At 35.5% G+C, this 25,188-nt stretch overlaps 1 protein-coding gene across 1 annotated transcript in view; it reads right to left on the bottom strand.

Annotated features, from left to right (window-relative positions):
• The window catches only part of SEMA3A (semaphorin 3A), a 313,391-nt gene extending 288,788 nt beyond the window's left edge, over positions 1-24,603 (bottom strand). The window contains exon 1 of the mRNA XM_028525425.2: positions 24,581-24,603. The gene's annotated coding sequence lies outside the window, so the exon portion shown is untranslated. The remainder of the gene's footprint in view (positions 1-24,580) is intronic.
• Positions 24,604-25,188: the final 585 nt, after the last annotated feature.

Genomic DNA, 25,188 nt, shown 5'->3' with positions numbered 1-25,188 from the left:
ATGAATTAAAACCACATTACCTAGCCCATCCCCAGTGAACATTTGGATACCCATGGAGCCAAGGCATCTACTATGCCCTTGTTTATTTGTCTTAGTGGTTTGTTAGTTATTTTATTTAAATATATGCATTTTTATTTTAGTAGATATTTTTTATTATCTTTCATGAATTCACATTCATTTGGATTCCCTCCAGCAATGAGTATGCATACTTCTGGGCACCGTGTGAAACATTGACTAACTTCCCGCTTTTTAACTTTACCAACTTGATGGAAGAAAAATGGTATCACAACTCTGTTATACTTGGCAGTTCCTAGCTAGTAAACTTTCACATCCTTTCATATGTTTATTGCACATTACAGCTGGATATGCTGTAATTCCTTATTTATATGTGTTGACTAGTTTTACTGTATTTGTTTATATTTTTCATCATGATTAAATACATTAAATTCTTATTTTCTCCACATGTAATAAAAGTAATATAAAGGCTAAGTAAAGACTAAGAAGTAGGGAGAGGACCCAAGATGGTGGAGAAGTAAATGGGAGCTATACTAACCTCCTACCAGGACCAATCTGGAATTACAAAAAAATCATCCTGAATAAACAATGGAACAGTAACTGTAGAGAAGCCTTATAACAATGGACAGACAAAAGAAACAACTTCATCACAATGAGACTGGCAGGGAGTGTGAAGGAGGTACGAGAAGGCTGGCTGTGCTTCCATGGGTGTCTGCCGAAGTTCTGGAGGAATATGTCTGTGGATAGGGGTTCCCCCTGAGAAGTGTGGGGTCTAAACCCCAAACTGGGCTTCCCAGACTACAGCACCAGAGCTGGAAAGGAACCTAGGTAATATCCAGCTGTGAAAAGCAGCAGGGTTTCTGTCTTCAAGTCAGAGATGGCTGGAGATGCAGAGAGCCTCTTAGAGGGCCAATGGACAAAATGTCTGCAGTCCATTCCCTGGGCTTCGACAAAGGAATGGCAGAATGGATTAGAGATGCTTGAGGAAAATCTGGGGTTGGTGGCTCTGAGGAGAAAACTAAAGAAATAGTTGTCTCCTTGTGCTGAGGAAGGGACAGGATCCCTGTGCTGAATCATCACCCATACTGCAAAACGCCATCTTCCTGAGGCAGAGCACTACCATCCAAGTGACAACAGCCCAAGGGGAAGCAATAGCCATGTACAAAGGAATTACTCTGCCCCACCCTGTGGTGATTAAACCAAGCAGCTTATTACAGCTTGAAGCTATGTCATTGATTAGTTTAACAACTCAGGTGGAGCTCTGAGATTTCAGCTGACCCTTCCCTGGGCTTGGTGCTGGTAAAAGCCAGCCTTGCTGCACAGCCTGGTTCTTCCTGCACACAACCAGGCCCAGCAGAAGGAGTCACATGCTATGGATCACTGAGCACAGGATGACCATGGCTAGTCACAAGGGGCATCTGACAAAGGCCTACCCAGAGTCTTTGAAGATCTAACTAATACATAAAAACAAATATAAAGAAGCAGTCAAAATGGAAAGAAAAAAAACAGCCCCTAAATGAAAGAACAGGAAAATTCTCCAGGAGGAGAACTACAAGAAATGGAGGAAGCAATTTATGAAATAGAGAGTTTAGAGTAATGACAATAAGGATACTCAACAGCATAAAACACTACATAGACACCATGAAAAAGGACCAGTCAGAAATGAAGAATGAAATATGTGAAACAAATAATACACTGAAGGAATAAACAGCAGGTTAGATAAGGCAGAGGACTGACTCGGTGATTTGGAAAATGAGGTAGAAAAACTAGGCAGAGAAGCAAAATGAAAAAAAAAAATGAGGAGAGCTAAAGAAACATTTTGGACAACATGAAGGATAACAACATCCTCATCATGGGAATACCAGAAAGAGAAGAATGTGAGCAAGGAATCAAGAACCTATTTGAAGAAACAATGACTGAAAACTTCTCTAATCTGGTGAAGGAAAGAGACACATAAGTCCAGGAAGCTCAGAGAGTCCCAAACAAGTTGGACCTAGAGAGGCCTATTCCCAGACACATCATAATTAAAATGATGAGGCTTAAAGGCAAGGAGAGAATCCTAAAAACTGATAGAGAAAAGCCAGTAGTTACATACAAGGGAGCACCAATTAGATTGTCATCTGATATTTCCACAGAAACACTTTAGGCCATAAGGGACTAGCATGAAATATTCAAGGTGATTAAAGCAAGGCCTACAACCAAGGCTACCCAGAAAGACAATAATTTAAAATCAAGGGAGCTTCTCAGACAAGAAAAAGCTAAAGGAGTTTGTTAACACCAAACCAGTACTGCAATAAATGTTATAGGGCTTGCTTTATGAAGAAGAAGAAACAAGTAAAAGAAAAAAAAATAAGATCAAAATTGTCTAACAATAATAGAACTAAATATTTATCTATTGATAATCATATTAAATGTAAATGACTTAAATGCTCCAATTGAAAGACATAGGATTGCTGAATGGATAAGAAAACAAGACCCATATATGTGCTGCCTCCAAGAGACACATCTCAGGTCAAAAAATTGTACAGACTAAAATTAAAGGGATGGAAAAAGATATCTCATGCAAATACAAAGGAAACAAAGCTGGGGAATAGTAGTTCTTATATCTGATGAAATATATTTTAAAACCAAGGATATGGTAAGAGACAAAGGAGGACACTACAAAATGATAAAGGGAACAATCCAACAATAATATATAACCCTAGTAAACATTTACACACTCAACATAGGAGCACCTAAATATTTATAACAAATCTGGATGAACATAACGGGAGATTTCAACAGAAATACAGTCATAGTCAGTGATTTTAACACCCCATTGACTTCAATGGATAGATCTTCCTGACAGAAAATCAAAAAGGAGACAGCAGCCTTAAATGACACACTAGATCAAATGGATTTAACTGCTATCTTCAGACCATTTCACACCAAAGCAGCTGAATATACAGATTTTTCAAGTGTACATGGAATGTTTTCTAGGTTAGACCACATATTAGGACACAAAACAAGTGTCAATAAATTTAAGAAGACTGAAATCCTATCAAGCATCTCTGACCACAGTGCTATGAAACTAGAATTCAATCACAAGAAAAATACTGCAAAGCATGAAAAGACTGGAAGCTAAATTACATGTTATTAAACAATGAGTGAATCTACAATGAGATTAAAAAAGAATTCAAAAGATATCTTGAAACAAATTAAAATGAGGACACAAAACCCCCAAATCTATGGGACACTGAGACAGCAATCCTAAGAGGGTAATTCATAGCATTACAGGCCTAGATCATAAATAAATAAATTAAATAAACAGTCTAACTCTACACTTTAAGAAGTTTGAGAAAAGAACAACAAACAAAGCCCAATGTAGTAGAAGGAAGGAGCTAGTAAAGATCAGAGCATAAATAAATGAAATAGAGTCTAAAAAAATGATATGAAAGATCAATGAATCCAAGAGGTGGTTCTTTGAAAAGATAAGATTGACAAACCTTTAACCAGACTCATCAAAAAGAAAAGAGCAAGGAACCAAATATATAAAATCAGAAATTAAAGAGGAGAATAACAACTGACACCAAAGAAATACAAAAGATTGTTATAAAAAATATTATGAACAACCATATTCCAACAAACTGGACAACCTGGACTGAATGGATACATTCCTAGAAACATACAGTCTTCCAAAACTAAATCAGGAAAAACTGGAAAATCTGAATAGACAGATTACACCTACTGAAATTGATATAGTAACGAAAACAACTCTCAACAAACAAAAGCCCTGGGCTGTATGGCTTCACAGGTGAATTTCACCAAACATTCTAAGAACTAACACATCTTCTTCTCAAAATATTTCATAAAATTCAAGAGGAGAGAAGGGTTCCAAACTCATTTTACAAGGTCAGCAATATCCTAATTCCAAAACCAGATAAGACACTACAAAGAAAGAAAATTATAGGCCAACATCACTGATGAACATAGATGCTAAAATTCTCAAAAAAATTAAGTAAATTGAATACAGCAACTCATCAAAAAGACTGTACACTATGATCAAATGGGATTTTTTCCAGGAATGCTAGGTTGGTACAACATTTGCAAATCAACAAATGTGATTCACCACATAAACAAAATGAAGGATAAAAACCACATGATCATACCAATAGATGGAAAAAAAATTGACAAAATCCAGCACCCATTTTTTGATAAAAACTCTCAGTAAAGTGGGATTGGAGTCAACATACCTAAACATAATAAAGGCCATATAGGACAAACCCACTGCCAGCATCATATTCAGTGGGAAAAAACTGCAAACATTCTCCTTAAGACTGGGAACAAGACAGGGATGTCCATTTCACCATTCTTATTCAACAGTACTGAAATTTCTACTCACAGAAATCAAACAAGAATAAGAAATAAAAGACATTCAAATTGGAAAGAAAGAAGTAAAACTGTCATTATTTACAGATGATATGATACTGCACATACAGAATCCTAAATATTCCTCCAAGAAACTATTAGAACTGATTAATGAATTCAGCAAAGTAGCAGTACACAAAATTAATATCCAGAAATCAGGCGCTTTTTATATGCCAATAATGAACTAACAGAAAGTGAAATTAAGAAAACCATTCACAATAGCTTCAAAAAGAATAAAATACCTAGAAATAAACCTAACCAAGGACCTGTAAAAGACCTGTGCACAGAAAGTTATAAGACACCGAACAAAGAAATTGAAGAAAACACAAATAAGTGGAAGCAAATACCATGTTCATGAAAAGAAAGTATTAACATTATTAAAATGTTCATATTACCAAAGTAATCTATAGATTCAATGCAATTCCAATCAAGCTTCCAATGACATATATCACAGAACTAGAACAAATATTTTAACAATTTATATGGACCACAAAAGGCCCTGTATAGCAACGGAAATCCTGAAAAAGAAGAATAAAGATGGAGGAATGACACTATCTAATTTCAAATTATACTGTAAAGCCATAATAATCAAAAGAGCATGACACTGGCATAAAAACAGATACACAGATCAACAGAACAGAATAGAGAGCCCAGAAATAAACTGACACTTTCATAAGTCAATTAACATCTAACAGCAGAAACAAGCACATACACTAGGCTAAAGGTAGTTTATTCAATATATGGTATTGAGGAAATTGGACAGATTCATGCAGAAAAATGAAATTAGACCACTTTCTTATACCTCATAGAAAAATAAATTCAAAATGAATCACAAGTTTAAATGATAGACATAAAACCATGAAAATCCTAGAACACACAGGTAGTAAAATCTCAGACATTGCTCAAAGAAATATTTTATCAGGATATCTCCCCAGGCAAGGGAAACAAACAAAAAAAAATAACAAATGGGACTACATCAAACTAAAAAGTTTTTGCACAGCAAAGGAAGTCAACACATAAAAAGAAAACCGACAGAATGGGAGAACATATTTGCCAATACATCTGATAAGGGATTAATATCCAAAATGTATAAAGAACTAACAAAACTCAACACTAAAAAAACAAACAACCCAACTGAAAAATGGGCAAAGGAATGACTTCTTTCAACCTCCAAAGAGGACATACAGAAGGTCAATAGACATAGAAAGATGCTCAACATCACTAATCATCATAGAAATGCAAATGAAAACCACAATGAGATATTATCACACACTCATCAGAATGGCTATCAATAGATCAACAAACAAGTAAGTGTTAGTGAGGACGTGGAAAAAAAGAGGAACCCCTTTGCACTGTTGGTAGTGTTACAGGGTGCAGCCAAGAGGGGGGCCCCAAATGGGCACTTAAAATGGGGTCCAGAACTTAAGGTATCTAGGAGATTTTAGGATGTCTTCACCCCCCCCCCCACCAGGGTGTGGGTTGGGGGAAGGGACAAATGGAGCCGGGCCTTTGAGAGCTGTTTCACATAGCAACAGCCTTGCAGCTAACCTCTGGAGTGGTCATTTAACATATCTATAGCCTTTGGCTGGTCACTTAGATATGTTAAATAGCTGTGGCCATGCTCTGAGCCAGGGGAATAGAAGTAACTTCCCCACCAAGACATAACTGGGGGGCAGGTCCCCCAAGTTACAGAGCCTGCGTGGGAGCTTGGAGATGATTGGCTCCAGGACTTGGGGCCACACCTGCCCAGACTCATGATGGCAGTCCAGTCAAGCTGGAAGGGTATGAGTTCTGGCATGTGAGGCCGAGTGTAGGAGGAGTCGGAAATGGGGCTGCAGAGGAAGATTGGCTAGGGGATTTAAACCCAGACACGGAAGCCATTGAAGAGAGAACCATGCGGCCTGGACAGAGTGGGGACTCTTCCTTCTCATAGCCCTGAGAGAGAGGACTATGTGCCTTTGCCAGAGTGGGGACCCCTACAGCTTTAGAAGGGGGAACCACCACCTGGTTTTAGCAGAGATCCCGGCGACTCAGTGGAGGGTGCCGGGAACCCAGGGAGGTCTCCCAGTCGAGATGGAGTACTAACTGGGAAGAACCAGAGGACTGCCTGAGCCATGGACTTCTATTTCCTTTCCTGAGATACGGTACTCTGGACTGGGCAAAGGGGGAAGGAAGGAAGGACTGTGTCTGTTTGTGGGTGTTTTGAGGGACTTTAGGATTTTTGATAAAGACATTAGGTCAGTACTTTAAGTTTGTATAGCATTAAATAAACATTTCCTTTCCTTTTCATGAATCTCTGGCATTGAGAGAAGTCTTTCCTCTGGCAGCGGACATAACGGACCTGGGGGCTTCTTTCAATAATAGTATATCATCCCAGCCCCCCTTGTTTGTTCTGTAACAGTAGTAATGAAGATTGGTATAGCCACTGTGGAAAGCAGAATGGAGCTACCTCAAAAAATTTGCCTTTTGAGCCAGTGATCCCACTTCTGGGAATATATCCAAAGGAACCCAAAACACTAATTTGAAAGAACATAAGCACCCCTATGTTCATTGCAGCATTATTTACAATTGCCATAATATGACAGTGGCCCAAGTGTCCATCAGTATGTAAGCAGATAAAACAACCATGGGACATTTACACAATGAATACTACTCAGCTATAAAAAAGAAGAAAATTTTACCCTTTGAGAGAGTATGGGTGGACAAGGAGAACAGTATGCTACGTGAAATAAGCCAGTCAGAGAAAAACAAATCCCATACGATTTCACTCATATGTGGAATCTAATGAACAAACCGAACTAACAAAGAAAATGGGGACAGACTCACAGATAGAGAGCAGGATGACAGCTAGTGGGTGGGGGAGTTTAAGGGATTGAGGGATCGAGCAAAAAGGAAAAAGAACTCATAGACATGGACAATAGTGTGGTCATTGCTGGGGGTGGGGATGTGTAAGGGCGCTAAATGATAATGGAAAAAATATAAAGATTAAATTAAAAAAAGACTAAGCAGTGGACAGGCCCTCTGCCATCTTAGTAATTACTTAGTGCTTTGAAAATTTTATTATATTGCTCTCTTGATGCATTCTTTTGATTGTATGGTATTTATTTTTAATTATACTTTACCAATAATACTGGATATATTCTCCATATACTAAAAATAAATGTTAAGCTCCTAAAATGGTGTCAAAGTACATCTTCAATTAAACTGCCTGACATTGTGGGAAGGAATCTGTTGGGAACCACCCTGCCTGGTATCAGAAGCTGTAACCCCCACCTATGCTAAGGCTAAGGGAACGCCCTTGGAACCATAAGTCAGCAAGGAGACAAAAGCTTATCTCCCTGGCAGGAGTGCTGCTTCTGCTGCTTCATTCAAAACTGAACCCCAAAGCTTGGTCGGTTAGCCAAAGACGGGTAAGATTCCCCAAGGGGGGAACGACCTTAGACAGGCACGATCACGTGAGAGGCCCCCAAAAGAAGGACTTTGGGGGCTACAGCAAAAGGGTGTGATGGACCCTCGCTCCTCGGCTTTCACAGAGCCAGAGTTCCCAACGTCTGGGAGAAAATCTCCTTATCTCTTGGTTGCCTTAGTTCCCTTGCTCCACCTAAGCCTGAAACAATGACAGGGTGGTGCAGCTCTGTGCTGAAAAGGGCAGATTCCCTGGGTGATCAGGTCTAAGAAAGAATATGTAAATTACTGTGAAACATTCTTTGTTTAGAATGCTCACAGTTGAATGAGAAGGGTCCAAGGAGGAAATTAGTTTGTTCCTCAAAGTCTTACAGCTGTTTGACCTTGACTCAAAATAGACCCACAGAGTTCCTTATTATCTATTGTTCCTTACTTCCTTGTAATGAGTAATGTACTTTACCTGAATTATTATGCAAAATGAGCCCAATAAAAGCAGGTTTGGATGGTAAATCGGTGCGCTCTCCCCACCAGGGAGGGTGGCCATGGCGCCCTCCAGGAGAGAGGGTGGCCAAGTGCTCCCCACGTGAGAAGTGGCCCTGCTGTTCCTATCCCCCCACAGGACCTGGTTGTCTCTGTGTATGTTTTTCTCATGTGTTTTCGACGAGCCATCCGCAGCGTTCCATGATCAGGGCTGGCCGGTGACCCATGCATCAGGGATCAATTTCACATTCATGTGTACTCAACAGAAAACTGTTCAGCAAATATCTCTGAATTAATTGTTTGCTCAATATTTTTTCTGGTTTAACTGAGGCATAATTGACATAAAAAAGCATTATGTAAGTTTAAGGTATATAACCTAATGATTTGCTCTATATGTATTCTAATACAAAATAATAAACAGAATAAGGTTAGTTGACACATTCATCACCTCTTATAATTACCATGTATGTGTCTCTGAGGAGAACGTTTAAGATCTATTCACTTCGAAACTTTTAAGGGTATAATACAGCATTGTTAACTGTAGTCATCAGGCTGAATTTAGTCATCTTGCAACTGAATGTCTGTAACCAAAATCTCCCTATTTCTCTACCTCTCACCCCTGGCAATTACCATTCTACTCTGTTTCTATGAGTTTAGCATTTTTAGATTTCATATATAAGTAATATCACACGGTATTTATCTTTCTTTCTCTGACGTTACACTTTTGGTTGCTCAATCTTAAATTCCATTTCCCTGCTTTCACCATTCCTCCCTGGAGCTTTAGGTTAAACCGTGAGTGTAAAATGCTAGGGGCCCTTCCCTCCTCACTGCTTTCTGCAGGACCTTTGTATCATACACGTTTTTGAATACTAACTTTTCTTCATTTTCTTACTTTTAGTATTATGTTCATTTCATCCAAACTTGGCAATTGAAGATTCTGTGGAATTTCAGCTAACACTTCTCAGATGTGCATGATCTCAGCCTGTGGGATTGGAAAGGCATTACTGTAGAAGGCACCTCCACCTAACTTCAGTGTCTAGACTAACAATTGGTCTAAGAATTGGTCTAAGACAATGGTCTCATAGAAATAGATTCCAAACAGGCATTAATCAAAATACTGACAATATCATTTTATTGTTAAAGGAGTGACATAAGGTTCATTTTTGTGTGTGTGGATATTCTTACACTAAATTACCAGGTTGCAGAGGAAAAGGTTCTCTTAATTCATAGTATATGACCACTGTATTTTATCTTTTGCTTGAGGCAAAATTATTCAAATGAATAATCTTTTAAAGCAGGAAATGACAGAAATGGAGTCCATATATTTGCAGTAGAAAAAATGTCTTTATAGCTTTCAATAAATTATTTCTACACATAGGCTTTCTATTGACAATGTTTACTTGGGAAAAATCATTTTTCATTTCCCTCCTCATTTCTTTCATCCTTATATCTAAATTAATTGCATAGATTTATTTCTGAATTTCCTTCCTGCTCTAAATTTGCTCTTTCATAAAACAATTCAACTGTAAGTAAATAAATATGTAATTATGCCCTCTGATAGATACTCAAACCAAAATTTTAGATAACATTTTAAACTACACAATACATTTCCACTTAACCTTTAATTATAATTAAGAATTTCATTATGATTTTGAAAATAAGTCAACCAACACACTGAGAATAATGTTTGCAAAAGCTGTTGCTGATAATAGCCATTATCATTGTTGGGTTTGACAAGTAAAACATGTCTAGAACTTCACAGGTCAAAGTCACTTTCATCATTGATATTTTCATATTTTAATGGAAGCAGTAAGATACTATGAAAATAATTAAGCAAAATGTATTTTTAAATGTATGCTCAACTAATCAAGTGATCAATAAATTAATCAAGCAACATCTCATGAATAAAATAGTTAATATACAGAGAATTACAATCCACAACTTAAAAATAAAATTACTAGGAGGCAACCATTAAGAAGTTACATATTTGATAAGAAATATGAAGACTTTTATTGTGAAAGTAATGTTGGGTTGAGATATGCAGGTTTATGTGGAGTTGGCTAGATGAGTAGATGAGATTTAAATTAGGTATTTGGGCAGATGATTTGATACAACCATTTTATGTAATTTCTTCAAAATGGCCACTTTAACACAATATGAATTCAAGCAGCATACTCATCTACTACTTTAGAAATTGGACAAGATTCACGGTAAAAGATGGATATGCTTTTCATATTATCTAGGAACAAAAATGTGAATGTCTCAATCCATTGGGTCTTATTGTTTCTTTGCCAGATTAATCTAGTAAGACCAGAGAGTAACAGTCTGTACAGCATGTTAGAGGAGTCACTGTGCAAAGGGTCTCCTTGACCATTTAACAGGGAAAGGTGGGGTGTTCCTTAAATGATTATAGATCTTTGATTGATTTTCTATTGATATATACAATAGATCCTATATGTCCTGGGAATCTTTTATAATTATGCATGCTTTTATTCATCTTTCTATCTTCATACTGCTTTTGATAGCTTATTAATCAATATCCAAAAAGAATTTAATATTGTGAGTAGAAAACTCTACAAAACGTTAAGTGACAAATCTTTTAAGTTTATTTTTAACATATTTTTATCACCATTTTCTACCCCCGCCCCCCAAAAAATTACAGATTGGTGAAATGTATTTACAGCACTCACTCACTCTGAATTATGTTAGTTTCATCATATTACTCAGTAAAATGATACTTTCTGAGATTTTTATTAATATTTGGGAAATCAGTATTTAAAATACAGATGGCTATAAATTTTACCTAGGCTACTGTGCTATGCTAATTGAAAAATAAATTTATGGTTTTGTCTAAGAATTTTTTAAACTTCAGTATTTTAGAAACAAACAAAGTTGCATTTAATGAAGTAAGCTCAGGAGAACCTGTGACCACACATTTAGAATAAAATGGAATAAAAGTAATCAAAAACTTCTGGGTCTGAGTCTCCATTTTTGTAGTGTAGATTAAAGTAAATTGTTCCAGAAATTCCATTCAAGATAACTAATCTTCATGGATTTATGTACAATAGTTTACAAATCCAACTATTGTTAATATCCTGCATCTTTATGCTTATTTCTTCACCTATTGTTATTTTCAGTTGTGGCTAACCAACTGTTGTTGGTTAAGTTTTCACTAAAAAAGAGTGAGACAGTTTCCATAGCAACTGTCTCAGGCCTCAGGCAAATTCTTAGTGACTATTTGTAGCACTTCCAGACATAAGTTGTTTCAAAGTCCATTGTGGCCAAAAAGGGATATAGTTTTGATGAAACCCAGATGAGCTGCAACTGTATTTCTGTCTATACTTCCACTTGAACTATAGCCAATTATCTATGGTAATAGGAGAACAGAAATAACATGAGTAATAAAATCTATAGATTATTTCAAAGTATCATTTTAGCCAATAATCCCTTCTCACCAAACCTCTTTCTAAAACTTCTCAGCATGAATTGGAATGAACAGATGTGAGTTTTCTTCTCTTCCTGAGGCAAAGGTGACAATAGGTTATAAAATGATTCTTAAAATATGGCCATAAGGTAGGGAAGACTGATGATTAACCATTTGATCTAGATACTTGTCTATGAAAAACTCAGGAAAGTTTTTCCTCTGAATCTTGGAAACATATCACCATCATCCAAAATAATATTTAAGTTAAATAAACCTATTAAAGATTATACATACAAATTTATCTCCTCCCTCCCTTAATCCCATTGAAGATGTAATGAGAGAACTGAAACCAACAAATAAACAAAAATGAAGAAACCTATTCACCCACTAGGACCTAGAGGATGATAAAGTGGTTACCACAATGTAAGATTTCAAGGAATTTTGGACAAACTTATATAAACTTATTTGTCTTGCAAAAAAATTGTTAGAGGACCTCTCGGGACAAGCAAACCCAATCACCCTAAGGAAACTGGGAGACAATCAATACTAGATGTCAAACCTTGAAAGAAAATATTGGGACACCAACATTCCTACTCTCTTATTCCCAAAATATCAGCAGTCAGCAGGTATTTTCCCTCTTCCAACTACTGGGGATATAAACAGCACTGAAGAAAGTACCCTACATATTATCACTTGGTGGTCCATTGTGAAAAGACCGATTTGCTTACTGGTAAATATAAATCGTAGTCTAATGATTCACAAAATATCCTCTAAACTCTACCACCCCAACCCTAGTCACACAGGGCTTCCAAATATGGTTTGATATCTCACTTATAAATATCACTTTTCAGTCCAGAATTACATGACTTGTAAGGAAAACTGATCACATCAATGAGAAACAAACAAACAAAAAAATCACCAAAAGAATCTGGAGAAAACAAAAATAATGAAGGACATGAAAAAATGTCAAAACTGTAGTGAACATTCTCTAGAAATAAGAAAAGATTTTTAATCTATTAAAAACAAACAAACAAGTAAATAAGACTGTAAGAAAGAGAAACAGAGAACTGGAAAGAGCTGTTACCAATTCAATGTTGGATAATCGGATTAAGAACTTTACTAGAAGGGATAGAATCAAAGTCAAGAAAAATTGCCACAAAGTAAAATCAGTAAGAACATGAAATAGAAGAATAAAAGTAAAAAAAAAAATAATGGATCTAGTAAAGTAGTAAATTTCATATTTTGGGGGACCCAAAAAAGGGGAAGACAAAAAACTCAGGGAAGAAATTTATATATATTTCTTTTATATATATTTTACATATCTCTCTACCTATATCTGTATATATATATTTCATGTATATCTCCACATATATGTTTCAATATGTCATCACCAATATCTATCTATACCTATATATATCAAGAAAATATTTCTCTTAAGTGTATTTATCATCAGATTAAAAGGGCTGTTTAGCACTTAATCAGTGATAACAAAATAAAACAGACCCTAAAAGGCTTAACATTACTAAATTTTAAAATTTCAAGAATTAAATAAGATTCTAAAATCTTTTATTTTCTTGATGGGAGGGATACAAGTTGCAAAGGAACTGAGATTGCAATATATTAAATGGTCAACTGCAGTATTAAGCAGGTGACTTGAAAAATCAATAGATGCAAATATTAACCATAAGACAGTTATAATGTCAGCTATAATAGATATCAAATTACAAGCATTACCAAAGATAAAAAAGAAACAGTACATAAAAGGGTTAATTGAGCATGAAGACATACTAAGCAAACATGTGTATGAAATTATCAAAGAACCACAAGTATAAAGAAGTAATAATTATCATTCAAAATTAAAATAGGAACTAAAATGTCATAATTATAGTAAGGGATTTAGTAAGACAACAAGACAAAAATAAATCAATAAACACAGAGTGGATCTAGAGAACACTATACAGCACATATGTCCAGACTTAAAACAACTCTCAGTAGGTTTTAAATGATAGATAGCCAAGTACATTCTCTGACCACAATGAATTTAAAATAAAAACCAATAATAAGATGTCTAGAGAAACATAAATAAATTTATAGATTCAACAAGTCTCAATCTGAATCTCAGAAGGCTTTTTTGTGAAGTGGGGGGTAGTTGTGAGGAGGAGTTATAAGGGAAAGCAAACAGCCTGGAAGCACCAGAGAAATTTTAAAACACAGTTGAGATATGGACTTCCGGTCAAGATGGCAGTGTAGGCAGACATGGCTCACCTCCTCACACAACCACATCAAAGTTACAACTCAAATATAGAACAATCATTACTCAGAACTATCAGAAATTGAGTTGAATTAAAGTCTGACAACTACAGAATTAAGAAACCACATCCATTGAGACTTGTAGGAGAAGCACAGATGTGGAAAGTGTTGGTCTCTCACCCACATGTGGTGGATAAAAATTTGGAAGGGGTATCTTGGGAGTGAGGAAAGCCAGCCCCACATCAGGCCCCCCAACCCAGGGTTCCAGTGCCAGGAAAATAAGTCCCCACAACTTCTGTTTGCAAAAACCAGTGGGGATTGAGTTGGTGGAAACTAATCTGGAGCCCCAAGCAGTTCCTCTTAGAGAACCCATACACAGACTCACCTACTCAGACTCCCTCTGAGCTCCAGCACTGGGGCAGCAGCTTGAAAGGCACCAGCAGCATACAGGGAGAAAGTGAAGTTTCTGGCATGAAGGTGAGCAGAGGCTGTTGCCCGTTTTCTGAACCCTCCTCCTACAGAGTCACAGAGCCAGCAAGTTGGTGCCATATCAGAGACTCCATCAACCTGGCTAACACTGTTTGATCTGCCTTGGAGATCCCCAGAGACTCTGTCCCATCCAACTAATGGGCCCACTCAGGCTGCTTTTCCATATGAATGGCTGGTCTTGGCTCATATTGCAAAACTTCCTAAATCCTATCAAACAAACAACAGCTGGCCTAAGTGAGCCCTAGGCTCAGCACTAGCAGCAGCCAGCATAGATTCACAGCTTGGCTTCTCCTAGGAATCTCAGAGCACAAGTAGCAGCCATCTCAGATCGCTTTATAGCTCAGGCAGGGTGGCCCAGACAAATTACAGCTGGGGGCTGATCTTGGCCCGCACCACTGGGAAAACCCAGGGCCAGCCCACCCAGTGGACAGAGACAGACTACATCAGAGCACCACTACCCTGCATTTGCACAGTTGATCCTCCACAGAGGGTGGAGGTTGGTGGTAAGAGGTCTCAGCCAATCCTTGCAGTTGACTGGACTGAGTAAATCCCCCCATTAGCTGACAGCAGCAATCAAGGCTCAACTCCAAGAGGAGGGTATACTCAGCCCACACAAAGGATGCACCTTGAGTACCCAGTTTGGTGATAGGGGAGGCTGTACCACTGGACGCTACAGGACACCTACTACATTAGGCCATGCTACCAAGACAGGGAGTCATAGAAGCTCTACCTAATACATAGAAATAAATACAAGGAGGCTGCCAAAATAAGGATACAAAGAAACATAGCCCAGATGAAAGGACAGATCAAAACTCCAGAAAAAGAGCTAAATGAAATGATGATAGGCAACCTATTAGATGCAGAGGTCAAAACAGTGGTTACAAGGTTGCTCCAGGAACTTGGTAAGGACCTCAGGAACATAAAAGAGATCCAGCCAGGAACAAAAGATATACTAATTCTTAATAGCTGAGAATCTATTTGAAACAATAATTAAAGAAAACTTCCCTAATTTGGTGAAGGAAATAGACATGCAAGTCCAGAAAGCACAGAGCCCCAAACAAGATTGGTATAAAGAGGCCCACCAAGACATATCATGATAGCAATTCTAAAGGTTAAAGATAAAGAGAGAATCTTAAAGGCAACAAGAGAAAAGAAGTCAGTTACCTATAGGGGAGTTCCCATAACACTGTCAGCTAATTTCTCAAAAGAAACTTCACAGGCTAGAAGGGATTGGCAAGATATATTCAAAGTCATAAAGAGCAGGGAGCTATGACCAAGACTGTTCTACCTAGCAAAGCTATCATTTAGAATCAAAGGGCAGATAATGAGCTTCCCAGACAAGAAAAAACTAGAGTTCATCATCACCAAACCATTATTATATGAAATGTTAAAGGGACTTTATTTAAGAAAAAGAAGATGATCAAAACTACAAACAATAAAATGGCAAAATTACATATCTATTAACAATTGAATCTAAAAAACAAAGTGAACAAGAAGAAAAGAGACAGAATCATGGACATAGATTTCATTTTGATGGTTATTAGATGGGAGAGGGGTGTGAGGAAATGAGTTGAGAGGTGAGGGGATTAAGAAGTACAAATAGGTAGTTAAAGAATAACCATGGAGATGTAAAGTACAGTATAGGAAATGGAGTAGCCAAAGAATATATAGGCATGATACATGAACATGAACAATGGTGTGGGGATTGCCTGAGGGATTGGGGGATGCTGGGTGGCAGGGGACAAAGAGGGGAAAATCAGGATAATTATAACAGCATAATCAATAAAATATAATTTAAAAAAACACAGCTGAGTTGGTCAACTTATACAGTTTGATTTCAACACTTAGTGTAAATACAAAAAAAAAATCAAGTGTGTTCTGGCAAAAGGGTAGATAGACACATAGTCCAATAGAACAATTAGAGACAAGAACTTGGGCTGTTGATTTTTGACAAAGTCCCTAAGGTAAGTCAATGGGGAAAGGAGTGTCTTTTCAATAAATGATTCTAGACATATATTGGAAATGAAAAGAATGAGTAATCTCAACACCTCAAACCACATGCAAAAATTTACTTAAAATGGATCATATTCTTTTAAAACTTAAAACAATAAAACTACTACAAAAGATATTGGAGAAAAAAATTAACATTGGAGTAAGCAAATATTTCATAGTACAAAATAGAAAATGTAAATGAAGAAATAAATGACATAATGCCCTTCATCAATGTAAAACTTTGCTAAAATAAACTTCAGAAAATGAAAAAGAAAGCAATTAAATGGGAGAAAATATTCACATACCATGTATGTCTACCAAAGGACTTGTACCTTGACTATATAAAGTGCACTTAAAACTCAAAAATAATAAGAAAAATTCAATCAAAAATTGGACAACACATTTCAATAGATACTTAAGAAAAGATATAAAGATGCAAAAACACAAATTAAAAGATGCTCAGTATCATTAGTCATCAGAAAAGCGCAAAGTAAAGCCTAATTAAAATGTCATCACATATACATTAAAATGGATAAAATGAAGAAAGACTGACAATGGGAAATTTTGCAAGGATGCAGAGTAGGGATCAGCCAACCCTTTTTTAATCAGCTAGATAGTAAGTATTTTAAGATTTGAGTGCGTAATGGCCTTGGTCATAATTACATAATTCAGCTTTTGTAGCATAAAAGAAGCTCATTCATAAAGAAATAAGTGTGCTGTTTTTCAGTACAACATTTTTTAGAAGTAAATAATGCTGAATTTGGCTTAAGAGTCATAGTGTGCTGACCCCTGATGCATAGCAACAGGGACTGTCATACAATACTCAGGGGAATGCCACTTTAGAAAACTCACATCTTGTAAAATGTTAAACCTATGCCTACCAAACGATCCTGATGTCTCAATCCCACAGGTTTTTCCAAGAGAAATAAAATCACATGTCCACATAAAGATTTATACACAGATGCTCATAGAAAATTAGTTCACAAAAGCCAAAAGATGAGAATAACTAAATTTCCATCAAGTGAATAAATAAATAAATGTAGTATATATATTCAATGAATGAAATATTATTTAGAAATAAAAAGAAATGAACTGCTGAGAAATACAAGTATATAAATAAATCATTATGCTACATGAAAATTATGTGTAGTTGTATGATTCCATTTGAAATATATAGTTATATAATTCCATTTATATAAAAATGTGAACTAATGCATAGCATGAACAACATAAAAGGTGATAGGAATCTTGTTGGGTTAATGGAAATTTTCTATATCTTGCTTATGGTGATGCTTTCCTGGGTATGCACCATCATCAAAACTCATGGAATTGACCCTTTTAAAATAGATGGAGTTTATCTTACCTAAATTATTTTTAGTTAAATTTGAAAGAAAAAAATAAATATAGAGAGAGGCTTCACCCAAAGAAACTGTACACATCTCAATGAATTTAATAAAGACCAAAGTTCTATGCAGTACTTTGCTTTTTGTATATACGTACCAATAGATATTTAGCCAGTCATAAAATGTCACTTCCCGAATAGGTTTGTTCCTGGAGGTTGTACACTATGTATGTACTCCTCTTACTTTGTAATCTTTCTTGCTCAATGATTTTTACACACTGGCAATCTTTCCGTGTGTGAATGTGTATGTGAAAGATGTCAACTCTTTATTTTTCTACACAAATAAAAATTGCACTTGAAGACAATAATGTTAAATAATGAGAATTGTTAACAGATAACTCTAAAATATATGATAGAAATATCATAGCTTGGGAAAAAATATAAAATATAAAGGAGTGTTTTGTAAGTAAGATCTATGATATAAAGGAAAGAATGTTAGAGTTTGGGTTCTTGGTCTCTGTAAATTCAACTAAATTTATATTGTTCTTAATCTCCTTATGCCAACAATGGGATGAACTCTTAAATTCCTTCTGGCTCAGATATTCTGTGGACCCAAAAACATTTAGCCTACACTATAAAAGACAGAGTGAAAATAAAGAACTATTTGAGAAAAGAAGGGATTATTAGCCAGTAAAAATAAGTAAAAGATTCAGTCTGAATCTGTGGTAGGATTTGTGCAAACTTGCAGACAATGAAGTTTTTCGGAGGTAGATAACACCCCCCTCCTACAGGCACTATTCCAATCCCACCCTCACTCGGTGAAGAACAGGTTAGGCATATGCTAGGTTCTCCAGGAGCAAAGCCACATCTCCCAAACATTCCTTCTGACCCTGTGGACACTGATATCTAACTCCAGGCCATGAGGCAAGAGCTTGCTGGTTGCTCAAGTCACCAATGTTTCTTGTTACTGAAGCTGAATTCGAGCTCCATTCCAGAATGATTTTCTAGGCACACTTGAAATATCTACCTTTCTCTCTTTCTTTTTTTTTTTTTTTTTAAGATTTTATTTTTATTTATTTTTATTTTTTAGAGAGGGAAGGGAGGGAGATAGAAAGAGAGAGAGAGAAACATCAATGTGCGGTTGCTGGGGATTATGGCCTGTAACCCAGGAATGTACCCTGGCTGGGAATCAAAACTGGGACACTTTGGTTCCCAGCCCGCGCTCAATCCACTGAGCTACGCCAGCCAGGGTCTTTCTTAAAAAATATCTAGAAAATTCTCTGATAAGGAAAAGATATTCAAATTCCTTAAAAAACCTTAGAAGTGATTACAAAGCAGATTAAAATACTAATATGCAACAAGCTCAAAGAACCTATTTAAAATCAAAATTGAATAACATCTAAATTAATCAGGGAACATATTGAGTCAAAAGATTTTTATTTTTAAGAAATATTTTATCTCCTAAAAACTGACATCTTTTAGAAAAATTTAAATGTTTTTGTTTTAACTCAAATTACAATCAACATGTCTACATAAAAAGGTTCTTATTTTTTCTTTTCGTCACTTATTTAATAAATGTTGTCTGTCCCTTACACTGAGAGGTGGAGGAAGGCATAAAGAAGAAAAATGTTTTTACCTTAAAAGCTTATAATGTATAATAGAAAAAAGAAAGACTTAACCATGAAAAAGTACAAAAATGTAAAAAGACTAATGGACATGGACAACAGGGCAGTGATTGCTATGAGGGAGAGGAGTATAAGGGGATTAAATGATAATGGGGAAAACACAATAAATGTTACATATTTCTTAAAAAGTAAAAAAAAGGACAACACTTTGAAAATGATACAAATGAAAAGAAGTTTGACAGTTGTTTAAAAAAGGGAAAATGTATATTTCAAAATTCAATTTTTTAAAATAAAATATTTCAAAATATGTAAAAGTTATAAGCAAATAAATAAGGTATTAATAATCCCAATGTGTAAATGATGACATTAAATAAAGCAAAGTAATTTTCCCAAGTTTACATGGGGATTCAGATTAGAAATCCAGAGAGATGTATGTCAAGGATATAATACCACTCTAGTATATGAAACCACTTCCCTATAAAATAGACCAAAGTTATTCAATGTTTATATAAGAATGAACCGCAAATGAAATAACAAACTATATGTACTACTCTTGATCTTAGTATTCTGATTTGTATTTTCCTCTTCCTTCTCATCCACATATTTTCAATTTTTCTTTTTTGTTAATGTGAAATTTTATTTCACCTTCTTCTCTTTCAAAATCAGTACATCTTTTTCTTAACTATGGCCTTCTTTTATTGACTTATTTTTTTTAAATAAACTCTGAATATCTTTATCATGACATTCTTCATGTGGTATTGGTTACATATTTAACCTATAATTTGTTTAGAATCAAACATATGTAGAACCATGTCAACAGAAGAGTCAATCATTGCAAAACTATTCTCCAATTCAGTACAGAAAATAATGCATCACAGTTCTTGCTATATTGGCATTCCATAAGCAAATAAACCAATGAATAATAAGATTACCAGGGCAAGCAAAATATATTATTTGTCAACTATATAAATATTTATTTATATTAAATATGTCATCATCATATATTTGACATGGCCATAATTCTCCAACAGATTATTTTTGTTTAAAAAGGGGAAAGATTAAAGGGTAAGGTAACCTGTCACTGAAATGAACATTGGTATATAACAGGTAGATCTCTAGCCTCTTAATTTGGAATGGCCATATCACATCTTCAACAAACTGATATTTATCTGTCCTTGTTTGCATTTGTATCATTCAAAGCCTAAATCATAAGTTAAATTCTGTAAACAGTTCTAGTGGATGCAATACTGGGAAGTAAATTTTATGGATTTTAGTCAAATTTGCTTTTCTCACTTTTATAAATATTTGTTAGTTTTCTAGGACTCACTATCCCATTTCTATTTGATGTGTTCATTGTTAATTGTGTTCAGTAGTTTAAGATTCATCCAAATGGACTGTTAATTAATTTATCTAAATTAATTTTGAAAAACTAGCTTGCTCTTTAAGTATACATTAAAAGCCAATGAGGGCAATGCCTTTAAAAAATAAGTCTATGTATGACTTTGGCCTTCATAAATGTTAAATAATCCTTAATTAGTACCTAGGAAATTTATTTGGTGTCCCTTGCCTTCTTTATTGATGTCCTATGAAGCAATTATAATTGGAAAATCAGGAGGTTCTTATTTGCTAGAAAACAGAAAGCATGTTTTTAGTATTTGTAGGCATGATATACTAGTGAAAAACAGCATCCAAGATATTATGGACATTTTAATGATGTTAATTCTTCCAATCCATGAACACAGTATATATTTCCATTTATTTGTATCTCCCTTAGTTTTTTTCTTCAGTATCTATAGTTTTCCAAGTACAGGTCTTCTTCCTCCTTGGTTAAATTTATTCCTAGCTACTTTATTTTTCTTGTTGCTATAGTAAATGGGATTTTTTCTCTATTTGTTCTTTCTGATATTTCATTAATGGTATACAAAATGCCATTAATTTCTGAATATAGACTTTGTATCCCACTATTTTGCCAAATTCACTTATTAGATTGAGTAGTTTTTTGGTGGAGACTATAGGGTTTTCTATGTACACTATTATATTGTCTGCTAATAATGACAGTTTTACTTGTTCCTTTCCAGTTTGGATGCCTTTTATCTCTTTTTCTTTTCTGATTGCTGTGGCTAGAACTTCCAGTACTGTGTTGAATAAGAGTGGTGAAAGTGGATGCCTTTGTCTTATTCATGATATTGAGAGGAAAGCTTTTAGTTTTGCCTGTTGAGTATAATGTCAGCTGTAGTTTTCTCATATATGGCTTTTATTATGTTGATGTATGCCTCCTCTATTCCCACTTTGCTGAGCTTTTTTTTAATCATAAATAGGTACTGAATTTTTACCAAATAATTCAGTATCCATTGATATGATAATGTGATTTTTGTCATTCATTTTGTTTATGTGGTATAAGATGTTTATTGATTTGCAAATATTGCACCATCATTGAATCCCTGGGATGAAGCCCATTTGATCATGATGTATGATATTTTTCAACTCAATTCCTATTAAAATGCTGATGGCACATTTCACAGGTCTAGAACAGATATTTAAAAAATTTCTATGGAACCAAAAATACCCTGAATAGCTTCAACAATATTGAGAAAGACGAACAAAGTAGGAGGGATCACAATACCCAATATCAAACTGTACTGCAAGGCCATTGTAATCAAAATAGTCTGGAACTGGCGTAAGAACAGACACAAAGATCAATGGAACAGAATATAGAACCCAGAAATAAACCCAAGTCTCTATGGTCAATTAACATTTGACAAAGGGGACATGAACATACAATGGGGTAAAGATAGCCTCTTCAATAAATGGTGTTGGAAGAGCTGGACTGGTACATGCAAAAAAATGAAACTAGACCACCAACTTACACCATCCACCAGAATAAACTCAAAATGGATAAAAGACTTAAATATCAGTTGTCCCTGGCTTGTGTGGCTCAGTGAATTGAACACTGGCCTGTAAACCAAAGTGTCGTCTGTTCTATTTCCAGTCAGGGGACATGCCTGGGTTGCAGACTGGGTCCCCAGTTGGGGGTGTATGAGAGGCAACCATGTATTGATGTTTTTCTCTCTCTCTCTCCCTTCCTTCTCCTATCTCTAAAAATAAATAAATAAAATCTTTACAATTATATAAGTCGTGACACTATACAAGTTCTAGAGGAAAACATAGGTAGGAAAATTTCAGTTATCCTGTGCAGCAGTATTTTTGCTGACATATCTCCCAGGGCAAGGGAAATGAAGGAAAAAATAAACAAATGGGACTACATGTGAGAAACTTTTACACAGTTAAAGAAACCATCATCAAAATGAAGAGGGATCTGGCTATATGGGGGGACATATTTGCCAATGATACATTGGACAAGGGTATGATATCCAAAATATATAAAGAACTCATGTGACTCAACACCAGAAAAACAAACAATCCAATTTAAAAAGTGGGTAAAGGATCTGTATAGACAGTTTCCAAGTACAACACACAGAATGCCCAAAGATGTAGGAAAAGATGCTCAACATCACTAGCCATCAGAAAGATGCAAATTAAAACCACAATCAAATATTACCTCACATCTGTCAGAATGGCTATCATTATTAAATCAACAAAAATCAAGTGCTGGCAAGGATGTGGAGAAATGGAAACTATAGTGCACTGTTGGAGGGAACACAGACTGGTACAGCCACTTTGGGAAACACTATGGAATTTCCTTCAAAAACTAAAAATGGAACAGCTTTCTGACTCAGTATTTCTGCTGCTGGGTATATACTCTAAGAATTCTGAAACACCAATTCAGAAGAATCTATGCACCCAATCTTCATAGCAGCATTATTTACAATGGCCAAATGCTGTAACAGCCTAAGTGCTCATCAGTAAATGAGTGGATTAAAAAACTGTGGTACATTTACACAATGGAATACTACACAGTGGAAAGAAGAAGGAGCTCCTACCCTTTTGAACACCATGGGAGGAACTGGAGAATACTTTGCTAAGTGAAATAAGCTGGTCAATGAAAGACAAATACCGTATGATCTCACCTATAACAGGAATCTAAGGAATAACATAACCTAATGAACAAAATAGAACCATAGGAATGGAAACACAGGACAGAATGAAAGTGACCAGAGGATAGGGGCTGGGGATGATGGTGGAAAGAAGGGGAAGGGAGTAGACAAAGAACATGTATTAATGACCCATGGACATGGAGAACAATGTGGGAATTGACTGTGGAAGTGGGGAGTGGGATGGGCAGAGGAGGGAAAACAGGTAAAAATCATGACAACTGTGATGGAATAACAATGAAAAATGATTTAATAAGAAAATAGCATCCAGGAAATTAGTATTGTGGAAGGTAAAAAAATTAATCTATAATGAACATATCCATGTGTATATTATATATGCGATATATTATGTATATGTATATGAGAGAACTGGCGATGCAAAAGTCATATTTTGAAGTCTATTGTTCTAAAAACACTAAAATGTAAATATGTAAAATGTAAATGGTAGGTTTAATGTTGTTACATTTTCTTCCTACTTCTTACAATGAAATGAATCTTGTGTGACAATTGTGGTTAAAGAGGGTTAAAAAAATAATGCATATGCATTTAGATTTCCTAACTGCATTTTACTTCCAGTGTCATATTTCAGTCTTACATCTCAAGTCAAAATTATGATAGCAAAATATATTTTAAAACTGACTCCTCCCTCTGTGCTTGGCACTTGAACCTTTGAATGGATTCTAGTTGATAGTAACCATATGTGCTCCAGGAAATGTAGAAGGGACAGGCTGGCCAAAGGATCTTTCTGGATGGCAATCTGCCCACACATCAACTACCTCTGCTCTGCTGCTCCTGGGGAATAAGGCAAAACCAGTCTAATTACTAAGTGTGAGTATTTTCAAAAAAATAGTGAGAATGCAGATCTTGACATTTTGAAGTGGTAATGTGGCTTCTCTGCACGCTGTTTATTTGTTAATGTTGGAGCCCTATCCTTTTACAAATCATCCCACAAAATAGTAATCTATATAAGTAAAAACAGAAAATGTCCTTAATTTTTAAAATTTGTCTTCTAAATTATATGCCAAAAAAAGTACTAGCACAGCAAAATGTCCACCAAAACTTATTAATATGAAAATGTACATATTTTTAAATCTCTTACCTCTTTCCAGGAAAAATGCTTAATTTTGGAGATACATTTGTTCAGCCCAACTGATCAAGTAACCTGGGCACTCAAGTACCCTATAAAAATAAACAAGTTCCTTCTTAAAATTGAATGTAAATCAAACAATTAGCAATTGATTAATAGGTACACTACTAAGTTAAATTTCTTCATACAGTATCAATACCCTGCATAGAAAATATAATGCAGGAAGAATAAGGTACTATGAGAAGCAGATACTGAATTTGACACTTTGCTCCTGCTCCTTCAAACAAATTAAAATTTGTAATCACTAATGTGATTTAAGGTACTTTGAAATAATTCATTATTTAGGTTCTGACTCTGCTAAAGAATAACTGACATAACTGATTTATTTGAGAATTATTTGAAACACTAATACATACCCTCTATTGCATTGTCCATAATGCTATGATGTCATTAACCTTGTTCACTACTGAGGATGAAAGGTGCACATCGACAACCCGGCTAAGCAGTGATTTCATGGCACTGCTAGCATTTAACTGGATTTCACTTTAACAAAACCTTTGTCTTTATTCCTTTGTAAAAAAAATACACCATGTATAGAAAATAAATAATATTTTAAATAA

This window comes from Phyllostomus discolor, chromosome 10, assembly GCF_004126475.2.
Source record: "Phyllostomus discolor isolate MPI-MPIP mPhyDis1 chromosome 10, mPhyDis1.pri.v3, whole genome shotgun sequence".
Classification (NCBI taxonomy): domain Eukaryota; kingdom Metazoa; phylum Chordata; class Mammalia; order Chiroptera; family Phyllostomidae; genus Phyllostomus; species Phyllostomus discolor.
The sequence above is the reverse complement of the archived record's forward strand: the minus strand, read 5'-3'. Positions and strand labels throughout refer to the sequence as shown.